Below are 25,105 nucleotides of genomic sequence, written 5' to 3'. Positions count from 1 at the left end.
TGTTGTCTTTTTGACAGTGTTTATAAATATTACGCTGCTGTGTTGCCAGGTGTACATACGGTTTTATCTCACACAGTTGAAAATAAGGAAATCTTGTGTTTAGGTACAAAATTTGGCCTTTACACAAAATGTGTCGATTCTCATTACCCACTATGAGAAGAGTCCAATTAAACATGAGCTCGCGCAAATAAAGAATGCTAGAAGTGAGAGACGAATATACTCCCTCAAAGTCATTGACAACACGGAAAGTTGGAAACCTAGAGTTTACAACGGGTATGATAGATATGAAAATAGGTGTAGCTATTTTATTTTTTATGACACAAATATATCTTAATGAAACTGATGGTAGGAATAAGTTTGGAGGAAATATTTTACTTGCTCTATAAGGACCCAGCCTAATGGGTAATACGATTTTAGTATTATCATCCATTGGGTGTAGAATTAATATATGTGGACATTTATATAATTAATATTATATGTCGGTTGCAAAATAGTTGTGACATTTAGTGTATCATTTTTATTAAGGCGAAACGATATTTTCGTTAGCTCCCAGTCCGTTCCCAATGTATGTAGATACTGCAGAGAGGGATCGCTGCATCACAGTTAAGATGGTCACTACAGACATATTAACCGACTGAAACTTAATTACGGTGGGTTTTGATAACTAATTGAGTTCTTTTGATGTATTTAACATCCAAGTCGCCAACCGATTGGTTCTTTGGCTCACATATGCCCCATTCTTGTTTCTTTTGTAAGAAAATGTTCGCTATTTCATTTGAGCTACCTCTGATGGCAATCCAACATGGCTGCCACACGAGCGATTTGGACTTATGAGAGGGTCATTGTGTTCGATGCGGTATTTCTCGATACATCTATGGAAATTTGGTAATGTTAGACGCACGATAGTTGACTAGGGACTTTCAGAAGCCAAACCAATTGTCAGTTTCGGCTGTGGGTTAGCCGACATTATCTGCGAATTAAAAACAGCTGGCGTTTTCGGTGCGACTTCGATTTGTGTTTATCAGTTCATAACTCCACTTGTGTGAACTCGCTTCATGTCAGTTGGGGAGGCTATTCTCGAATTCGCGATGAATGAGTTTCTTTTGTTTTCTCTAAACTTGTAAATATATTTAGGTAATACTTCTATGTTTACATCTTCATGATCCCAAAATCCTACATGTAGTCCCCATATACTCATAGTATTCTTTATCATAGAAAAGGCTTGTCCTCAGATGGTTTTTTTACAAGTCAAACAAAGGACAGCATATCAGATGGGCCCACTCTTCTTCCTTGAGTCCCAGATGCATGTTTAAATGGATTATTATCAACATGCATGGCGTGTATTTGTGTCGCTGCATTTTAAACATTACTGGGATTGAATGGGACAGATGCTTTCAATTTCATAAACTTTTAGTGTGCTTCCGACATATATGTTCCGAAATAGCTTCAAAGTCATTATGTTGACGTTTAGCTGGGGAATATTTTTTCATATGATATATCAGAATTTCAAAGTTTATGAATGGTTGGTGAACAAGAGATAGAAGCATATTTCAATGTTAATTTGCTCATCCGATAAACAATTTAAATTAGTCATTTTATTAAAAGTCCTATTAAGCCTGTTCAGTTTGTTTATTGATACAAATGCCCTCCCTTTTTCTGTAGAAATGTTTCGGATTGTGAATAAAGGCGTTATCAGAACATTTCAGAACTAATAATATATTTCTCTTGAAATCTTATCTCTTACAGTGAAACCTTGTTAGTCCATACGGTACCGTTTCCTTGTTTAACGTCCACGCTTAAAAGATCTCCAGTTTAACAAATCATAGATGCAGATATTTGTCTCTGGTTGTATATAGACTTTGCCATTGATATGATCCAGACGGTAGCTGTGCGGATATAACAGTGTCTGGATTAATGAGGTTCCATTGTTGGTGATACTTATTAATGTAGACTGTTGCTATGGCAATAGCATGTTTACGTACATATCTGTATAGCAAATCTATGGAAGTAGGATATTTTGTAATCTAATATCTTCTTATGGGGCGAGTAGGCAGGATCTTTGTCATGTTTTTTGTCAAACATGTTTTGTTCTGAATGCGTACATAGTATATGAACAAGGGCATAAAGGAAGAAGAAGTATTCTGTCACAACAGAAGGATTGTTTTTAAGATAGATGTGATGAAACAATATTTTGAAACACTTCTTTTTCAAGTTTTTTGTAAGAGAAGAAACCTATGTTCATACCATCAACAAGATAAATACAATTAGTTTACATATTCTTTGACAAAGCAGGCTTATTTCACATTCGTGACCTTGTTGAGATGATCAAATTCTAAATGGCTTATTAAACAATAAATCACATTATAATATGGGTCATTGATTGAAAATTTTAGTATAGTTATATCGACTTGAAACTATTGTTTGTGTGTATGAGTGAGAGAGTATTACAGTTATATCGCGTTGTGTCAGCTTAATGTGGGAGGAAAGCCCAAGTGATGCAGGTCTCAGACGTTTACCACTTCGGTGAAACCCATGAGCATGGGTATGGTGCTGACAAACCTAGAAACAAAATCGGGGCGAACTGGGATTCGAACCCACAAGCATAGATTTCTGGTGTGCCCAAGGGATGCAACTCTGCACAGCGAATTGCTGCGCCTTAGACGACTGGGCCACCCGGTTTTTATGGATAAAAACTACCTATATTGACCCGCAGTTAATCAATTTATTGCTAAATATGAACCCATGTATAAAACTGAATTTTCCGCATGCTCATTGTCCATATTAATCTTAATATATGTGGGGCGGTTGGGTAGCCTAGTGGTTAAAGTGGTCGCTCGTCACGCACAGGACCCGGGTTCTATTCCGACATGAGAACAATGTGTGAAGCCCATTTCTGGTGTCCCCCGCCGTGATATTGCTAGAATATTGCTAAAGGCGGCGTAAAACCATACTCACTCACTTAATATATGTACATGTATCTGTGGCAGTGAGTTGTCAGTATTTAGTAATTTTGTATCAATATTCATAAGTGTGTATCGATACAGTATCATCATTAAAAGTTGCTGATACTTCAATAATACAAGGGGCGGTCGGGTAGCCCAGTGGTTAAAGCGTTCGCTCGTCAGGCCGAAGAGCCGCGTTCGATTCCCGACATGGGTACAATGTGTGAAGCCCATTTCTAGTGTCCCCCGCCGTGATATTGCTAGAATATTGCTAAAACCCGTGTAAAACTATACTCACTCACTCACTCACTCAATAATACAAATTACGATGACATCCCTGCAGTGAGGCCATATCATTATTTGAGCTTATATTGGTTTTCATTGTGCTGTGAGGGACTTTGTTTCAAAGTTATGATAATAAAGGCTGCGTCCAATAATTTATGAAAGGGAGAAGTTTCCTCATTGAGTTCATACTTCCTCTTGTATAACTATTTCCGTCATGTTGATGTCATGGTTGATAATTGCATGGGGCAGGCTGTATAGATTTGTTTACCAATTTGTTTACCAGTGAACCAGGGTTTTCCCTTGACCTACGAGACTAGCGGTTCAGAAGACCCCCAATTACTAATTTCAAGGGTCCTAACAGGACTTATGAAGGTCCTGTAAAGTAATGAAATGATGTAGTGTTCTGTACTGTAAGATTTGATAATTACTTTAATTACAGGAGTGAGTGAGTGAGTATGGTTTTAAGCCGATTTTAGCAATATTCCAGCAATATCACGGCGGGGGACACCAGAAATGGGCTTCACACATTGTACCCATGTCGGGAATCGAACCCAGGTCCTGTGCGTGACGAGCGACCGCTTTAACCACTAGGCTACCCAACCGCCCCACATATATTAAGATTAATATGGACAATGAGCATGCGGAAAATTCTGTTTTAACCACTAGGCTACCTGACAGCCCCTTTATTACAGGAACTCTGTAGTTTTTGTCAAGAGTGTTTGGTACAATGAATAATATTGTGTCCCTCGGGACGCAGTATCTTTTATTTCAGAATCTGTTCTATACATTTGTCAAATGGATGCACCTTTCTGCGTCATATTAAACACAGATGTACCCATTTGAGCTTGATCATTTTGCAGCTATCTTGATGTTGGTTGGGAAAGGAAGATTGACTTGCGACTGTTTTTTTTTCCAAAAATATTTATTTAAATATTGGACACTCACTTTTGTTTATGGTAAACTACATATGATATGATATTAGGTATTGATCTACCTATGGTAGATAATAATCAATGATGTTTTGATTGCCGTACATGTAGTAGGTTGTTCTGAGATCAATTAAAAGCCTCAATTATGGGGAAAATTATTATCTAATTTATTCTTGTTCATTGTTAAGATAATTTTTGAAAGTAATTGTTATTTTGTCAGAATTGGGATATTTCTAAAGGCCTTTTCCTAAATTCAAAGGTTTTTAACTTTGTATTTGAGATTGTATTCAACATGTTCAGTGCAATAATATAAAATTAAGCATTAAAACCTCCTCCTGTTTATTGATTTTGTTATCAGTGAAATGCAAGCTATCTCTAAGTAGTTATTAGTTCCTATACATTTTGTATTAACATGAAATTGGACGTTTTAATGTCAATTTGGGAATTTTTAACGACACCTGCTGCAGATTTGGGGTCGAATATTGGCCTCTGAGCAGGTCTAGATAAATCCCTCCACACAATTCCTTAAATCCATAAATATAGACACATGCATTGTTAATCAAAATACAACTTAACCAGACTCAACCCAGATAAAGTGTGAAATTTGACTCGGGCAATCTCATTAAAATCAGATCTTAGTTCTTGCTGCCATTACGTGTCATGTCAGAACGACCTTTCATCCAACCAATCAGGGGCGGTCGGGTAGCCTAGTGGTTAAAGCGTTAGCTCATCAAGCCGAAGACCCGGGTTCGATTCCCGACATGGGTACAATGTGTGAAGCTCATTTCTGGTGTCCCCCGCCGTAATATTGCTGGAATATTGCTAAAATCGGCGTAAAACCTCACTCACTCACTCACTCACTCACTCACTCACTCACTCACTCACTCACTCACTCTAACCAATCAGAGTCGCTTACCAGATCATGAAAGTGATGGATGGAATGTGTTTTCTAATCATGCAACCCCGAAAACATTGAACAGAGGGTATTCCAGTGACAGTTACAGGTTTTATGATTATATCCATACAATCTGGGCCGTCTATAAGCCATTCCAGAATGTTCTGTTTATCAGTTTTAAATTTTTTAATCGAGAATACATCAAAATATGTTTCGAAGCGTCGTCACCAGTTTGAAACTTGTGTCATAAAGCTCGAGAAAGCTGCCTTGTGATTGGCTAATGTCGATTTTTTGTCAGTCATTTCATTGGTCGGTTAAAGTTCGCGAAAGGTCATTCTGACGTGATCTGTTATGGAATGTCCTCAGATCTTTGTTTAGCGGTAGCGAAAACTAAGATCTGATTTTGATGAGATTGGCACTCGGGATGCTAATAACATTAGCAAAAGCAACTTATGCTATCAAACAGGCTAGTGACAAGTGTTCCATGCCTGGGATTAGTGTATGCTTTGTGTATTTGTTATTTAAAGCCGCACACAGCAATATTCCAGCTATATGACGGCGGCCTGTAAATAATTGAGTCTGGACCAGACAATACAGTGATTGACATCATGAGCATCGATCCATGCAATTGGGATTGATGACATGCATCAACCCCCCAAAAATGTAAAGGGACATAATTCATTCTCGCCTGAAGAATACCAGAACAGGGGATTGTTCGTTTCTGTCCTGTGTTAGAATTCGTGAAATTGAAAGGCTTAGGTCATGATTCACAGTTGCCTGTTCAATAGTTCAGTGTTACTAGTCTTCGATCCAGGTGAACAATTGCTATTTTTAAAATTCAGTTTTTCGAAGCTTGTATCCAGGGGAGCAATTGCTATTATCAAGATTCAGTTTACGAGGCTTGGACCCAGATGAACAATTGCTATTTTTAAAATTCAGTTTTAGGAGGCTTGGACAATTGCTATTATTAACATTCAGTTTTGCTAGGCTTGGATCCAGATGAACAATTGCTATTTTTAAAATTCAGTTTTACTAGGCTTGGACCCAGATGAACAATTGCTATTTTTAAAATTCAGTTTTACGAGGCTTGGACAGTTGCTATTATTAAAATTCAGTTTTACTAGGCTTGGATCCAGATCAACAATTGCTATTATTAAAATTCAGTTTTTCTAGGCTTGGATCCAGGTGAACAATTGCTGATTTTTAAAATTCAGTTTTACGAGGCTTGGCCCCAGATAAACAATTGCTATATTTAAGATTCAGTTTTGCTAGGCTTGGATTCAGGTGAACAATTGCTATTTTTAAAATTCAGTTTTACGAGGCTTGGCCCCAGATGAACAATTGCTATTTTTAAAATTCAGTTTTACTAGGCTTGGATGCAGGTGAACAATTGCTATTTTTAAAATCCAGTTTTGCTAGGCTTTGGTCAAGATGCACAGCTTGCTGCCATTTTGATGATGCAGTTTTTTAGAGGCTTGTATCAAGAGGTGAAGCAACTGCCATTTTGATCATTTCACAAGGCTTGACTCATGATGATCCGAGCTGCCATTTTGATCATTTTGTTCACAAGGCATGTTAATATGATACATTAACTGCCAGTGGAATGAAATAATCACTACACAGACATCAAATATTCCGTTTAAGCGTGTGTCTGAATATATATTATATTCAATGCTTGTACCTTTAAACCCACTATACAAACACCGGTTGTTCAGCCTTGACTGTCTCTGTAAAGGTTGGCTAAAGCATGTGCTTCTCCTAGAGTTACACTTCACATAGCACAAGCCTGTATCTATGCCAGGCATGATTTGTGCCTAAAACGGCAGTGGAACATGAAGTTACATGGACATGAAAGTGAGGCCCGATATACCACCACCTGTGTTTGAAATAAGCACCATGTGTACGTCATGCCTCAGTTTCAAATTTGTGACGATCCTCGCACCTGACCGTAGCCTATGTGTACATCAGGCCTCAGTTTCATATTTGTGACGATCCTCGCACCTGACCTTAGCCTATGTGTACATCAGGCCTCAGTTTCATATTTGTGACGATCCTCGCACCTGACCGTAGGCCAATGTGTACGTCAGGCCTCAGTTTCATATTTGTGACGATCCTCGCACCTGACCGTGGGCCCATGTGTACATCAGGCCTCAGTTTCAAATTTGTGACGATCCTCGCACCTGACCGTAGGCCAATGTGTACGTCATGCCTCAGTTTCATATTTGTGACGATCCTCGCACCTGACCGTGGGCCAATGTGTACGTCAGGCCTCAGTTTCATATTTGTGACGATCCTCGCACCTGACCGTGGGCCCATGTGTACGTCAGGCCTCAGTTTCATATTTGTGACGATCCTCTCACCTGACCGTAGGCCGATGTGTACGTCAGGCCTTAGTTTCATATTTGTGACGATCGTCGCACCTGACCGTAGGCCAATGTGTACGTCAAGCATCAGTTTCAAATTTGTGACAATCCTCGCACCTGACCGTAGGCCGATGTGTACATCAAGCCTCAGTTTCATATTTGTGACGATCCTCGCACCTGACCGTAGGCCGATGTGTACGTCAGGCCTTAGTTTCATATTTGTGACGATCGTCGCACCTGACCGTAGGCCAATGTGTACGTCAAGCATCAGTTTCAAATTTGTGACGATCCTCGCACCTGACCGTAGCCTATGTGTACATCAGGCCTCAGTTTCATATTTGCGACGATCCTTGCACCTGACCGTAGGCCCATGTGTACGTCAAGCCTCAGTTTCAAATTTGTGATGATGCTCATGGCCTGCAGTAAATTTATGTGTCACAAAAAGCTGCACTGTTTTTAGATAAGGGCCTGAAAAGTTTGGTCAGGGCCTGCAGCTTCTAAAGTCTGTGGGTCCTGATGGCAGCCAGACGATTTGTTTTGTTTGAAATTCTGCACACGCACAATCACGAATGCATATACACACACACACACACACACACACACACACACACACACACACACACACACACACACACACATAATTTCACTGAAGTTTTATCTTTATTTAAACATCAGTCAGAAGGAATGGGTGCATAGGCAGAAAGAACTGTGAACATTAGTGACTTGAAGTGTAACCATAGAGGTTAAGATAATTCTTGTCTTTAAACAATATATCACATGACTAACCACAGGTCCTACTCGGTACCCACCCGACCCAAGTACCCGAGTTACCCATCCCCGCCCTATAACCACGGGGCTGGTAGTCCTGTGGGTCCCCGGGTCCTACTCAGTACCCTACCGACCCAAGTACCCGAGTTACCCATCCCAGCCCTATAATCACGGGGCTGGTAGTCCTGTGGGTCCCCGGGTCCTACTCAGTACCCTACCTACCCAAGTACCCGAGTTACCCATCCCAGCCCTATACTGTACTAATGATATTTTATGGCTTCTGACTGAAGTTAAATACATTAAATTGTCCCTTTAAGTGTTGAAAATTAATATTCTTGATGTTTACTCCTATACTATTTGAATCAATATTTGAATCAAGGAACTCCCTCAGTCTTTAACTATTTGGGGTGGTCGGGTAGCCAAGTGTTTAAAGGGTTCGCTCGTCACACCAAAGACCTTGGTACAATGTGTGAAGCCTATTTCTGGTGTCCCCCGTCTTGATATGGCTGGAATAATGCTAAAACACTACTCACTCATTCACTTAAACTATAAACATTAGGGCTATGACAACTTTCATGCCTATTTTCGAAACTGCTTACGCAGGGGTTTTCGATTAATTTGTTTTTTTAAATGAAAACACTTTAAACAGTGCATATATTATAGTTTAACAAAAATTCATTGAATAAACTTATGGACGACTTATGACAATTATTGAACAGTGAATTTTTATTTTTTTTACCCCTGCTATATTCATTCTTAGAAACCAAGTTTCAAGATTTTAGGAAGGCTAAGGAAATCCATTCCCCATCTATCTTGTTCTTGTCTGCACACAGATGAAAGCTTCAAGAAAAAATAATCCCCTTTCCACTTCTGTGTCGATCAGTGGCTGACCGAGTCGATGGGAAGCTTCAGTAGACCGCAATAGCACTTGCTCTAGTATTGTCAAGCATTTCAATAACAATATCAATACCTAGCTTTTAAAATGGGTTCAAATCATTCCCCTTTCAGCCATTGTGACTGCTGTGATACAGAGCGATATCAGTGGGGAACTGGAAGTCAGATTTCAATTCTGGTGAGGTGACAACTTTGTTGTAACTATGGATCATGGCCCACGCTGCTTGGAGTCGAAGTGATGCTGGTACTAGTCTCTCCGGCCTCCTGTAGGGGTTTGAGTTGGGGCTGTGGGGAGGGAGGTCCTCCATGCGACATACTTTTCTCTTAATTTGGATTCGGGATAGAGTAAGTCTTCAGTAGGCTTTTCTCTTCTCTTTGGCATTCTGGGGCGAGGTCCCCAGTATTGCATGCTATTCTCTTTCCCCTTTGACATTCTAGGGCGAGGTCCCCAGTATTGCATGCTATTCTCTTTCCCCTTTGGCATTCTGGAGCAAGGTCCCCGGTATTGCATGCTATTCTCTTTCCCCTTTGGCATTCTGGAGCAAGGTCCCCAGTATTGCATGCTATTCTCATTTCTCCTTTGGCATTCTGGAGCAAGGTCCCCAGTATTGCATGCTATTCTCATTTCCCTTTGGCATTCCAGGGCGAGGTCCCCAGTATTGCATGCTATTCTCTTTCCCCTTTGGCATTCTGGAGCAAGGTCCCCGGTATTGCATGCTATTCTCTTTCCCCTTTGGCATTCTGGAGCAAGGTCCCCGGTATTGCATGCTATTCTCATTTCCCCTTTGGCATTCTGGAGCAAGGTCCCCAGTATTGCATGCTATTCTCTTTTCCCCTTTGACATTCTAGGGTGAGGTCCCCAGTATTGCATGCTATTCTCTTTCCCCTTTGGCATTCTGGAGCAAGGTCCCCGGTATTGCATGCTATTCTCTTTTCCCTTTGGCATTCTAGGGCGAGGTTCCCAGTATTGCATGCTATTCTCTTTTCCCTTTGGCATTCTGGGGTGAGGTTCCCAGTATTGCATGCTATTCTCTTTTCCCTTTGACATTCCGGGGTGAAGTCCCCAGTATTGCATGCTATTCTCTTTTCCCCCTTTGGCATTCTAGGGCGAGGTCCCCAGTATTGCATGCTATTCTCTTTTCCCCCTTTGGCATTCTAGGGCGAGGTCCCCAGTATTGCATGCTTTTCTCTTTCCCTTTGGCATTCCGGGGCGAGGTCCCCAGTATTGCATGCTATTCTATTTTCCCTTTGGCATTCCGAGGCGAGGTCCCCAGTATTGCATGCTATTCTCTTTCCCGCTGGGCATTCTGGGGCGAGGTCCCCAGTATTGCATGCTATTCTCTTTTCCCTTTGGCATTCAGAGGCGAGGTCCCCAGTATTGCATGCTATTCTCTTTCCCCCCTTCGGCATTCTAGGGCGAGGTCCCCAGTATTGCATGCTATTCTCTTTTCCCTTTGGCATTCTAGGGCGAGGTCCCCGGTATTTCATGCTATTCTCTTTTCTGCGTTAACTGACTTGTTTGGAATTACAAACCTTGCATCCTGAAACATATATACCAACTCCCCAAGGCAAGGGAGTTAAACTTGACTTTATAAACCTATTCATTGGGATCGCTATTAACAGAGCTCCAGATAAGCTTTTGGTGTTGTGGGTATTTTACCCATGCATTTTAAAATCATTGTGTATCAGTAATTCTATCTGCGTATTCAAATTTCATATTTGCTATAATAACCCAGGGATTTTATATAATGTTGTGTGTATTTTATTAATATAACTTCGGTTCAGATTGTAACATGTAATGAAATGTAAAATCAAATGACAAATGTTTTCTTTATATTCCCGAGGATCAAACTCGCAACCTTCATATCTGTAGCCCAGTGAGTGTACCACACTGGTTTTTAGAATGTCCTTTTCAAGATCCGTACGCCAGCAACAGATATTTTACGAGCGTTTCCTAAGGTTCATGGAAAGTATGTTCGAAACATAAAAATGTTGATAAATGTTTTTCTAAGTTTATTTTTTCGGTTTATAAGTATGGAAAAAACACTTTCCCTCGGTTTGGGTAGACAGAGCATGCCCTGGGGGTCGGGAAAAACCGCGGGGGCTTCGCTCCCTTGGTTTTTCCCTTGCGTGTTTTCGCCAATACATATAAGTCCAGTTTCCACCCTTGAACTAGGTTGGCATTATGGAGATATATTTTGGCTGGACTAACGAGTCTTGCATTGTCGAAGCATAATCGCGTAAAGGAAACTGACTTCTGGTTAGTAAATTGCTGTGCATATTTCGGTTGATTGAGGGATTTGCAAAGCATATGTACCGCCAACTTTGCATCAACAGGTATTTCCCAAATCTTTTCATGTTTTTAATCAAGGTTCTCAAAAATATTCCCAAAAATGTATCATGATGATCAATGTCTTTTGTTCAGAATAGTACTGACTGTCCCTTACCATGTCTACATGCTGGGGTCCTTGAGGTTTGCTGCTAATGATATGGTGGGTCGCAATACAATACGTATCACGATACTAGGGGTGTGATATCATTCCTATCCTTTCGTTTTCTTTTATTTCAAGTTGATGATCTTTCTTTTTGGAAGTGAATCACTATCCTGCATCATTTGTTTTTAAATTTCAGAGATCTAATATGTGATATTGTAAGGCATTGTCAATGTTATGCTATCTTTGGCCAACCGGCAAATTCTAAAAAATATGCGTTAGCTTGTTGCTGAACAGTTTCTGTTTTTATTTACATGTTTTTTACACAAATATTATTTGTAATGAATTGTATCATATGTATCAGGTCAGGGGTTGTAAATTGATGTGTTGTATTGTGGGCCTTGTATCAGGCATCTTCCTGAGGCAAGAGCTTTAACTGACTTTACAAGTCTATTTTCCACCCTTGCCGAACTAGGCTGGAATTACTGGGCTCGATGGTAGCGCTTCCAGTGGCTATTACGAGTTATGTCCATTCTGTGCCTCTCACATATGGACTAATCTGATTCCACCTCTCGTATCACATGCATTTGCTTCAAACAAAATGGTGGCGCCCAGTCAGGACAATCTGATCGACCATCAAAATCTATTTTGTGATAGACAGTTCTTACTTCGTGAAGTACATCAAATCACGTGAGCACCTTGATTAAAAACATGGAAAGATTTGGAAAAATATCTGTTGACAACAAGTTGGCGATGCACATGTTTTACAAATCCTGCAATCGACTGAACTCTGCATGACAGTTTACGAACCAGATTTCAATTTCGGTGAGCGATTTTGATTGGACTATGCATAAACTCGTTAGTCCAGCCAAAATGTAACTCCATAATCCCAGCCTAGTTCGGCAAGGGTGGAAACTGGAGTTTTATATTCAGTTAACTCTCTTGCCTCAGGAAGGTGTGTATCAGGATACAATACTGTATTGCTTTATCATTACACCACTATTTGTATAGTTGGTTGGTTGGTTTACGACCCACTCAGCAATATTCCAGTTATATGACGGCGGTCTGTAAATAATCGTGTCTCGACCAGACAATCCAATGATTGATATCATGAGCATCGATCCACGCAATTGGGATCGATGACATGCTTCAACCAAGTCAGCGGGCCTGCGCACCCAATCCCGTTAGTTGCCATTTACGTTAAGCATAGTCGCCTTTTACGGTGAGCATGGGTTGGTGAAGACCTATTCCACCCCGGATCTTCACGGGTAATTTGTATAATATTTAGATATCTAGGTTTGGTTTGAGACATGGATGGAAAAGACATTACTGCGTTTTCTGAATGTGATTACCATTGATCACTGGGTGGAACTATGAGTCAATATTAGGGCTGATTGTTGATTGTAGTTGTCTGGATGCAGTGAGACAGAATGGGGCAGAGTTACCTCCCTTGGTTGACTTGATTATATTGATTCCAAATTCAAAACAGCTTATGAACCTTCTTATTCTTGGGACCTGTGAAGATTCCGGGGTAGAATAGGTCTTCAACAACCCATGCTTGCCGTAAGAGGCGACTAACGGGATCGAGTGGTCAGGCTCGCTGACTTGGTTGATGCATGTCATCATTTACAAACCGCCATCGTATAGCTGGAATATTGCTGATGGCAGCGTTAAACAACTAACAACCAAACAAACTTGCCCTTGCTGAGCATCATACAGTGGCGGTGCTTTGTAACGTAACATAGGTGTGTAACCTGTGTAATCACCTAATCTATAGGCTACTGCTCTCTCATGATGATAAATATCTATGTCTGTTTGTTCCTCCATTATTACTTTGAACGCCTGCATGGTCTTGTGGTTAGAGCATGTGCCCATAGAGCAGAAGGTCGTGGGTTTGATGCTCAGCTGCATCATTCCAAAAGACATTAAAACATGGTACTTGTTGTTACCCTGCCTGGCGCTCAGCGTTTAGCCAGCAAACTGCGACAGGGTGTCTGAGTTTGCTGGCTTTGACCTGCATATCTGTTCAATACAATATGTGCTATTTATCTTTTTTGGGGTGGTGGGGTAGCCTAGTGGTTAAAGTGTTCGCTCGTCACACCGAAGACCCGGGTTTGATTCCTCACATTGGTACAATATGTGAAGCCCATTTCTGGTGTTCCCTGCCTTTATATCACTAGAATATTGCAAAAAGCGGCGTAAAACCATACTCACTCACTCACTCACTCACTTATCTACTTTGAAGTTGGAGTTGTTACTCTCGTGGAGTCCTTGTCTCGGATTTTGTCTTTTCGCGGTAGGAATGCAAATTTTCACTAGCCTGCACTAATGTTAAATGTATCCTAAGGGCTAAACAAATTTCAGGCTCTTTCAGGACTATCCTTATGTGTTATCACTGTTTGGCTATAAATGTTTTAGGTTAAGTTCAATCCCCGGCCATGCAGAACAAATTTAACCTACTGATAACGCAGCCTTAGATACTTGTTATTTAAACCTTTTTTAAGACTAGTCCAGAGGACAAGTAAAGCCCAAATTCACTAGTCCGGACAACCATCATTATATTTTGCGGACAAGCGGAATTTCAAAGTCTGTAATGCCAATGGAAAAAAAGATGCTGAGTACGCAGTGCTTCTTGTAATATCTGTGATTTATCTCGGATTCGACACAATGTTCCCATGGTAGGCAAATTGGGAAAGAAATTGTTATTTTTTTCCAAATTGGGAACCCTGTGGAGATTCCAAGTTATAATATTTCCCCAGCAGCCAATGCTGGTCGTAAGAGGTGGGGCTTGGTGCCTTGGTTAATTGCATGGTGGTGGGGTAGTCTAGTGGTTAAAGCATTTGCTCATTACGACCAAGACCCGGGTTTGATTTCCAACGTCACATGGGTAAAATGTGTGTAGCTCATTTCTGGTGTCCCCCGCCGTGATATTGCTGGAATATTGCTATAAGGGGCGTAAAACAATACTCACTCAGTGATTGTATGTGATTGTACTCCGATGATGTGGATCTTTGCTGACAGTGTTCTGTACTTTTTGATAATTGCTTATAAATGAATCAGTGGCCATGACTGATGAATGAAATGAGTGACACCCATAACTGCCCTAGATGCGCTGTAGGTACAATGGACGTAGAATAACATCTACTCTATGAAATCTTATTTTACACAATACCCTTCTCAACTCCTCCCGATGCTGTGGAATAGAGCTAGCTAGAGCTGGCTAGACTTGCTTTTGTATACATATCTTGATTGGTTTTTTTTCATAAAATAAATATATTCTACAAGGGATGCTGTATATTCTATATCTGCGTCCCACATTTATACTTCTGGTAAAACCCTGTATCCCTGAAAGTCTAGATACACCACTTGAGGTCTAGATACATCCTTGAAGGTCTAGATACATCCTTGAAGGTCTAGATACATCCTTGAAGGACGAGATACATCCTGAAGGTAGAGATACATCCTGAAGGTCGAGATATATACCTGTAGGTCGAGATACATGCCTGAAGGTCGAGATATATACCTATAGGTCGACATACATCCAGTTTCCACCCTTGCTGAACTAGGCTGGATTTTCCAGGCTCAATCATAGCGCCACCAGTGTCTGTTACAGGTTATGTCCCTTCTATGTCCCTCCGATTGACCAATCAGATTCCCATCTCTCATGTCACTTGTATTTGCTTCAAACAAAATGGCGGCACCCACTTGAGATGATCTGATCGATAATTAAGATCTGTGTTATAATAAAATGAGCACCTTGATTAAAAAACATGAAAAGATTTTCCGAAATATCTGTCAACGCCCAGTTGGTGGTACGTGTGCTTTACAAATCCTGCAATCAACCAAAATCTGCATGTTGAAATCCTTGTTGTTTACGAACCAGAGGACTTAATTAGTTACGCAATTTTGATTGGACTCTATGCATGGACTCTTTAGTCCAGCCAGAATGTAACTCTGGACTTTCATGGTCAGTTAACGCCATTGCCTAGGGAAGATGAGGTTAACTATGGTACTTCATTTCAGGTAATACGCAACCACTAGCGTACAGGACTTGCAAAACATCTTGGATTGTTTATCTTTTTAAATTATATACACAGCGTCAAACTTTTGGTTACAGGGGAATTCAAATAAATACATTAATATACACACTCAAGCTTTTGGCCTCCCGGCCTTCATCAGGCACACTCTGTTGGTTTCATGCTAATTAGAATTCCTTTTTTCAACTCTTGCTGTAACTGGCTTGTTATACTTGCAGTAAAGTAAGTTACAGAAATAGTTGAAAATGGATCTCGAATAATGTAGCGTGAAACCAACAGAGAGTGCCTGACGAAGGCCGAGAGGCCTAAAGCTTGACTTTGCATATGTATGTATTTATTTGAATTCCACTAGATTTATGAAATTAAGATATCAATGTATATCACCAATCTCAATGAAAGCCAATCTTTTACTGTAGTCTTCTATACTATTCCTTACTGCGTGAAGATCTGAGGTCACCTCCGTAGGAGGTCGCATCAGGTGAACTTCAAATTCAGCCAATCAGGGTTCTAATTCCTCAGTACAAGTGAGCCAAGCATTTGGACAAGTATAACTGATTTCTGTGTCTCAAAAATGAACATATTCTGGGAGGTTTTTTAGCATCAGCATCCAAAAGGCTGTACTATCGAGGGTATATTTGTGTTGTGTGGAGGTTTTCTCTTGCTTTGAATGAAATTTTCAAATCAAGGTGGTAAAGAAATAGTCATTTTTGAAAGGTGACATTTGATAAGCCATGCGTCTCTCATTAAGGTTGGATGGTTAAATTTAGCTCCGGGCTAACCTGATGTGATCTTCGGAGGTGTCTTCAGATCTTCTCTCCCAGACCCTAGAAAATAAATTAAGATTGAATGAAACTCAAGTCTAGAATGATTTAGCAAGTCTACATTGCCTCAGCTCCTCTGGATTTTTATTTTTATTTATATATATATGTATATGTATATTGTTTCTGGGACTAGTAGTAAATGTTAGTCTGAGAGATATGTACCATATTGGAGTAAAAGATCTGATTTTAGTGTCTCTGTGTTTGAAATGCATACTTATCAATCATGCTTATTTTACAAATGACCTGTTCTTTAGGATCAGCACTTTTTTTCGAAAAAACACAGCTGTGTAGAAGGGGGTGCGCATTATACACGAATTATGAGTTTGGATGTTTTTTTCCCCCATGGAAAGACATTACCGTGAGCACGAAACACCGGAAATACCATGTCAACAAATCCATACTGAAGTACGCCAAATAATTATGTAATTACACTGTCTGTCTATAAAAAGTGTTCTTTGTATTTCTGGACTTATGTTTGTAACTTACTTTATTAATTTTATTCAAAATTCCTTATAATATTGTTTTTATTAATTTCGGCGAAATCGTGTGTGAAGCGATCGGAAGATCGCACTACTCACCGTTATTAACAGCAACCACGGTCAGAATACCGCTATTGACGCATTGAAAGGAACTTTAGTTGACAGAGAATGGATACATATATCATAAATGACATACTTTGACTCGTTAAAAGTCATATTTGTTTTTGTTTGACGATTCTATGTCAACATGAAATTCTCGCGCTCACGTGATCCCGTGCGCGTGAGCCTTGACGGTGACTGGTCAGACATGTTCCATGTAAAAAATAATACCCGGGAATAGCGATCAGCTGCTTCGCTTAGGGTTATTATTATTTTAAATATGTTTAGTAAAGGCTGCATTTAATTAAGAAAATAATGGAATATATTATTCCTGATAAATAAAATAGTTTCAGATACAATTGTTGCCGATCCTTGCATTAAAAATCCTATAAAGTTAAATCATTGGGTGTGTCTTGACCGAATCACCGGTCAATTCCAAGAAAACGTGTGTACAGCTGATTGCTGTTTCTGGCTTAGTTTACGAGAAAATACACAAGGTAATCTTAATCCCTAGATATAAAACAATGCCTAGCAGAACAATCAATACTATTCAAACGGTAAATAAACATGTCTGGTGATTTTTTATCTCAAATTTCGAATTTGTACTGACGAAGTTTCTCAGCACCCGTTCGTTTGCCGGACTTCGCTGAAAGGGTACGGTGTAAATTTTTTCTGCGCATAATATTCAAATTTCTTTTTTTCCAAAATATTGAACCCGCTAGAGGGGGGTGCGCATTATACATGGGTGCGCACTATACTCAAGAAAATACGGTACACTGACAATACTGCTTAGGTGTGGGATAATGAAACTACAGTGACAATATTGGTTAGGTGTTGGATAATGAAATTACAGTGACAATACTGTTTAGGTGTGGGATAATTAAATTACAGTGACAATACTGTTTAGGTGTGGGATAATGAAATTACAGTGACATTACTGATTAGGTGTGGGATAAATAAATTATAGTGACATTACTGGTTAGGTGTGGGATAATAAAATTACAGTGACAATACTGGTTAGGTGTGGGATAAATAAATTACAGTGACATTACTGGTTAGGTGTGGGATAATGAAATTACAGTGACAATACTGTTTAGGTGTGGGATAATTAAATTACAGTGACAATACTGTTTAGGTGTGGGATAATTAAATTACAGTGACAAAACTGGTTAGGTGTGGGATAAATAAATTATAGTGGCATTACTGGTTAGGTGTGGGATAATAAAATTACAGTGACATTACTGGTTTGGTGTGGGATAATGAAATTACAGTGACAATACTGGTTAGGTGTGGGATAATGAAATTATAATGACATTACTGGTTAGGTGTGGGATAATGAAATTACAGTGACAATACTGGTTAGGGTTAAATAATGACATTATGACAATAGTGGGAAGGAGTAGAAGAATGAATTTGCAGTGACAATACTCAAGTTACGCATTCAGTAAGAGTACAATGCTTATTTGTTTGTGATGGCAGAAAAGTCCTCCTTGTTTGGTGTTGAATATGGCAACAATACTCACCTGCCAGGAGGATTATGAATATAATGCTCCGGCTATAGATGCACAGTAAAAGCATCCGCAATACCAAGCTTCACTGATGACTGCTTTATCAGCCTGTGTTTGGTCCATGACCTTGTTAAACTGATTACTAGAACATTGTCCTGTGGCAACATGTTGTTGGAGAAATAGATGCATTCATTCATTTATTTACCTTTGTTATGCATGAAAGGTAATATGAACTGAAACACGGTTGGAACTCGGTGGAATAATAAGATGGTTGCTCAGTTCTGAGACGCACACAGTGAAAGTCACTGTGTGAGGTCTGATCATGGTTTTCTGTGGGGGTTTGGTGAAAGAAGAGCTTGTGTACTTCATGCTTTTTTACTTGCAACTAATATTAGTATCTGTGTTTGTTGCAGTGTTTAGTGTTCAGGGCCGGATTACACATGTATGTTATGTGGCTGTGATATGTATGAATTGTATATTCACTCACTTGCACCTCTATGTCACTAATATCTTTGAATGTCAAGCATCAGTCATATATTGATGAAAGAATGTCAATGAATCACTGCACATGCATCATAGACTCATTGAAACTGGTGTATCACAATACTTATTCTATCATTACCACTCTATATCATTGAGTCCCAGGAGTACGTATCACAATATGTATCATCATTGAATCCCAAATTGCATGTGACATTATGTATCATGTCACCTCTGTATCACTGAATCCCAAATTGCATGTGGCAGTATATGTATCGTATCGTACTCTCAGTATCATCGAATCCCAAATTGCATGTGACAGTATATGTATCATATCACCCTCTCAATTTATGGAATCCCAAATTGCATGTTGCAGTTTATGTATCGTATCACCCTCTCACTATCATCGAATCCCAAATTGCATGTGACAGTTTATGTATCGTATCACCCTCTCAGTATCATTGAATCCCAAATTGCATGTGGCAGTATATGTATCGTATCACCCTCTCAGTATCATTGAATCCCAATTGCATGTGGCAGTATATGTATCGTATCACCCTCTCAGTATCATTGAATCCCAAATTGCATGTGGCAGTATATGTATTGTATCACCCTCTCAGTATCATTGAATCCCAAATTGCATGTGGCAGTATATGTATTGTATCACCCTCTCAGTATCATTGAATCCCAAGTAGAGGCATACACAATACACCTCATATCACAGCCTCTCCTTATCGGCCACCTGGATGTAACACAATGTACATAAATAAGCCTGTTTGTAGGAAGTCCTCTGTGGTCCGGTACGTCTGGCTGATCACATGACTGAAGTCATACAGACGCCTGGTAATGGTACCTGTGCAAACTTGTATGTCATGCTCACAGCCTTTGGTGTATCCGTGTTATCAAACCACCTCGATTACCTCATTCCATTTGCAAGCCATAATATATCTGTGCACCAATCAATACCACTGAATCAGCAGCCTTCTTGTCAGATAGATGCTGATGTTTTCAGAATAGTGGGTGGGGAGGGGGACTCTGAAATCTCAGTCTTCAAAATAAACCCTGCGGAGACAATAACACCTTGTTTATTGAGCAGAGTAAATATTTCATTTTCTTTTTATATTTGATGAGGATTAGAAAATTCTTAATGGTTGAAATTATGTTACTGTTATATTTAAGAACACAGCTTATGAGTTTGTTGTTCAGATAGATTACCGTATTTGACGTAAAAAGCGCCCCGCTGTAATAAGTGACCACGGCGATATTTGCTAATATATTGGCTAGTGAACAACCCCATTTATCACCCTTCCCGATTGATCAATGTACACAAGACTTATTTATTGGTGTATAATACACACTCGTGTGTTATATGCACCCTTAATTATGAGCCATTAAATTCTCAAAAATATATATTTTGTGTATAATACTTGCAGACTTACAATCTTACAATCTTTCAACTCTGTTTTTTATTTCACCAAAATTATATTCTAATATGAGTCCCCTTTTTCTAATTTTGAGAGCGCTCTGGGCGCTTATTAAGTCGAATACGGTAGTTATACTGTTGGTAAGAATGTTTCCATTCCCTCATGTTACTGATTGTACGCACTGGCCAGCGAGAGCAGCTGGTCCTGGTGCTGCTCTGTGACTGGTTGTGTGTCAATGTGCATTGATGGCTTTGACATTGTTCAGGGCTTCAATCACTGGTTTGCCTTGTCCAGACATAAGTGTATTGACCATATACATATTGCCATGCAGAACCGTGTAAATGCTCTAGAAAAATTATTAAAACCAAAATTTAAAAAATATTTATCATGTTTATAAACCACCATGATATAGCTTGAGTATGACTGCCAGTCAAAACATCCACTTACTATGTGTCTAAATGTATATTGTTATGGAAAACTGTGTAAATGCTCTAGAAAAATAGATAAATTATTCAAAAAAAACTTTTACAAATATTTATAGACCATCATGATATAGTTGGAACTGCCAGTCAAAACATTGACTCACTATGTGTCTACATTTGTTCTGAGATCACCCATTTTTTATTTTTTGTTTCACTGCCCCCCTCCCCTACTGAAGACGAACCAGTCCAAGAAATAAATTAAACATTTATGCTTGTTATGTCTCACACCAGCACTGACTTGTACTATAGACACTTACATAAAATAGAAAAATGTTATATATAAATTATATGAATTCCATCAGTGGTTCAAGAGGCCAGCTGCAGTTATAACTCCACAGCAGAAAGACTTATAAATAAATAAATAAATAAATAAATAAATAAATAAATAAATAAATAAATAAATAAATAAATAAATAAATAAATAAATAAATAAATAAATAAATAAATAAATAAAATGACATAGGTATTTATTTTTGTTTTACTTCGACCGTACTTGTGTGGAAAAGCTGTCATAAGTCTGTAGCCTAGTACATGTTTGGTCCGGATTATTTGTGATATTTGGAGGGAATGAAGTGACAATATGAAGTTTTCACTTCAAAGGCTGTATCGATCAGCTCTGTTAAATCTGAACGGGTCAACATCAAGTTTCATTCACCATTGACCATAGAAGTAGGACAACTGGTCAAGGTTCATTTCTCAGGGAGCATGACTGTTTTATAGTGTATACATATGTATAAGGTGTGTTTCATCCGTAAAGGATCTGGGCAACCCACGTAGATATAGTGTTTTTTCATCTGTAGATACTTGATACAATATAAACAGGCAAGAGAGAATGTTTACTACTGGTAAGGAGGTGGAGTGTTTAGAAGTGAAGCGGCCAGAGATAAACATTGCTTACAGTCTAATCCAAAGCAATATAAAAGATATCCAGACTTCTCGAGGCAAGAGAGTTAACTGACTTTAAAAGTCCAGTTTCCACCCTTGCCAAACTAGGCTGGAATTCCTGGTTTTGATTGTAGCGCCACCAGTGGTTGTTACGCGTTAAGTCCCTTTTATGCCTAGCCTATGGACCAATCAGATTCCAATTCCATATCACTTGCATTTGCTTCAAACAAAATGGCGGCGCCCAGTCAAGACGATCTGATCGATAATCAAAATGTATATTGTGAGAAAACGGGTCTCACATCGTGAAGTTCATCAAATCACTTGAGCACCCTGATTAAAAACATGAAAAGATTTGGAAAAATATCTTTTGACAACGAGTTGGCGGTGCATATGCTGTGCAAATCCTGCAATCGACCGAAATCTGCATGACAGTTTACGAACCGGATTTCGATTTCGGTGCGCGATTTTGATTGGACTATGCATAGACTCGTTAGTCCAGCCGAAATCTAACTCCAAAATACCAGCCTAGTACGGCAAGGGTGGAGACTGGACTTTTATAGTCAGTTAACTCCCTTGCCTCCGGAAGATGCGTACTTTTCTGAAAAGGACTATTAAGGAAATCCTGGAAAAGGGATTGCTGAATGTACCTACCTGGAGATAAAATGAATTGCCAAGTGTACTTAATTTGCTCTGTAGTCAGCAAAACCAAATGTGAGATCAAGTATCATTTATATGTTACATGTATTTTGGAAGTCATCCCATTAAAATTGTTTATCATCCCAAACTGGCTCCCACAGGAGATATTGCTTGGGTGAGATCAAGCGATATCTAAACTGTAGATATCGCTGCAATGAAATTGCATCACAATGCTTTGCAGACCATTGTGCTGTCATTGGTTACCATGACGTCACAATCAAATGACATCACTAATGGCTCTGCTACTGAAGCTGTTAGCAGTACTTTTTACACTTAAGACACTGCTTATTACTGTCTACAAACTGAAAAAGTTGGAAGAATGATGTAGGATGATAATTAAAATCTCACCAGAGTGTCTTTTGATATCAAATATATCAACACTCTGAGTTTCCCCACTTTTGTCAACTCGTGTTGATATATTTGATATCAAAAGACACTCGGGTGAAATTCTCTATATCAACCATGAACCTAGCTGAATCTGCTGTGTCTTGGTTTGTAAAGAAAAGATGAACCCTAATACTGTTCAGTGTACATGATGGTCGCGATATGGATGATTGCTGTTAGGGCTGGGACGGGTAACTCGGGTACTCGGGTCGGGTGGGTACTGAGAAAGACCTGGGTACCCACAGGACTACCCGGACCCGTGGTTAGTCACATGATTATACATGTATATATATATTTTAATGGCAAAAATTATCCAGAACTCTATGGTTACACCATAAATGACAACTATTAACATTTCTTTCTAACTAAATATGTACACATTCCTTCTGACTTTATATGTTTGTATAAAGATAAAACTTCAGTCAACTTCAGTGTATGCATGACCAGATCGGTTTATACATGTATCTAAATACATTGTGACAGGAGTACGATCAAACTATTCCCAGTTGGACATTTTGTACCCATCTCTCAAGACCTGCAGCAGGTACCCAAGTAGGGTCGGGTAATAGGGGGATGGGTACCCGGATAGTAAATTTGGACTCGTCCCAGCCCTAATTACTGTGCTTTACAAACTGATTGTGTGAGAATTGTGTGGATGCGAAGACGGAATGTACAATGATGTTGAGAGTGTTACACATGCGTAGCCCTGGCAAACTAAACCTTCGGGTCGACAGTTTCTGCTCTGCACAGAGGTGACCCAGATCAGTGGAGCTAGTATCTCACATAGGTCATTCTGTCTCTCTAACTAAACAGACATAGCCAGATTGACCCAAACTCCATGAAAGGTATATTTCATCCCTCCTGTACATCAACATCTGACCCTCTCACAAACATAAATATTTTTTGTGTAAGTTGCATTCACAAATAGCTACATGGTCATTTAACTTATCATGTTCACTGTAATAAAGGTCTTAATGTGTTCTCGCATGTCCTGTTGGATGTGGGGTTTGTTAATATATGCATATTGGCTTTTATTTCTAATTTACATCACAGGAAACTACTGAAGAAATGTTATAAATGTCATAATGGCTGTGGGTTTATCTCGACCTGCTCAGAGGCAGATATTTGGCCCAGGTTTGCAGCCATTCTACAAAATTCCAGATTAGAATTTTAAATTTTCCCAGTTCATGTTATAGTTTTAACGAATGTGATGGCTTGGTCCAGGGCCACGTTCCGCAAAGCGATCTTAGCGCTAAGTCGATCGTAACTCCCATTCTTTAACACTGACTTACGACAGTCGTAGCACTAAGATCGCTTTATGGACCGGGTCCCTGGTGTACTTCACTGATAAAAGGGATCAAAGAGGCTTCAATGCTTAGTTATACACTATTGCATTGTTCAAATATCTCCTAATTTAAGGTGTGAAGCCCAATTCTGGTGTCCCCTGCCGTGATATTGCTGGAATATTGCTAAAAGCGGCGTAAAACCATACTCAGTCAGTCCTAATTTAAGGAAATACAAACTTTTTTTAAAAAATGGCCTAATTCATGCACAAGAAGAATGGGTGGCCAGGCTTGGTGGTTTGCCTGATTGTGATGTAATGTACCGACAGCATGATCAGCTAACAACGACTAGTTTGCCCAGCCCAGTCACATTGGTACGGGCCAATGTAATATTGCAGGGAATATTCCTTACTGCAGTGTGAAAGGCAAAGATATATAATTCATACTCATATACGGCTAGCAGGTCATGATAGAATTATTACATAATGTCGCTGCCTCATTGTTTCATGCATAATGAATATTGATGATTCTGTCGTTGTACTTTGATGGCAGTGTCACCACTGGGTTGTCTGCCCCTGACTCAGTATTTACTGTTCTGTCCTGAAGCTTGACTGGTACTGACTGCAGGGTTAAAACCAATGAAATTGTCAAAGCAGGAAATCTTAAACTTTCAACAAGTCCTGTAGCTTCTCTTGTGTGGCTTTTTATGTAAGAACTTGCTTTGAACCCTCAAGGTATACAATTTAGTAGACATTTTGTGTTCAAATTTCACAATTTCCAGTGATGAGGTCGAGGTCAATTACTGTGTGTACTTTGGGAGGAGGACAATGTGGTGTTCCTGGTCACGTTGTTGAGTGGTATGGCTTGTCAATGTGATCTTGGGCTTTGAAGATTAAATTCCCTCTTGACTTGATATGATTAATAGCCACATGACATTTGTTGGTCTTGTCGTGATGCTGGTGGAGATAATTCCTGTTATGAATGATGTGTTGTCTCTTGTCATGCTGTTAACAGGATCT

The 25,105-nt window shown here is 39.5% G+C and overlaps 1 protein-coding gene across 2 annotated transcripts in view; it reads left to right on the top strand.

Annotated features, from left to right (window-relative positions):
- Positions 1–203: 203 nt before the first annotated feature.
- LOC139471157 (uncharacterized) overlaps positions 204–25,105 on the top strand; it is a 63,501-nt gene continuing 38,599 nt past the window's right edge. The window contains exon 1 of one of the 2 annotated variants that reach the window (XM_071253424.1): positions 204–273. The gene's annotated coding sequence lies outside the window, so the exon portion shown is untranslated. Of the gene's footprint in view, positions 274–583; positions 651–25,105 lie in introns of those variants that run through there. The other variant, XM_071253425.1, reaches the window with a different exon arrangement.

This window comes from Haliotis cracherodii, unplaced genomic scaffold, assembly GCF_022045235.1.
Source record: "Haliotis cracherodii isolate W230 unplaced genomic scaffold, xgHalCrac1.p SCAF_22, whole genome shotgun sequence".
Classification (NCBI taxonomy): domain Eukaryota; kingdom Metazoa; phylum Mollusca; class Gastropoda; order Lepetellida; family Haliotidae; genus Haliotis; species Haliotis cracherodii.
Note: the sequence above shows the minus strand (reverse complement) of the source record. Positions and strands in the feature narration are given on the sequence as shown.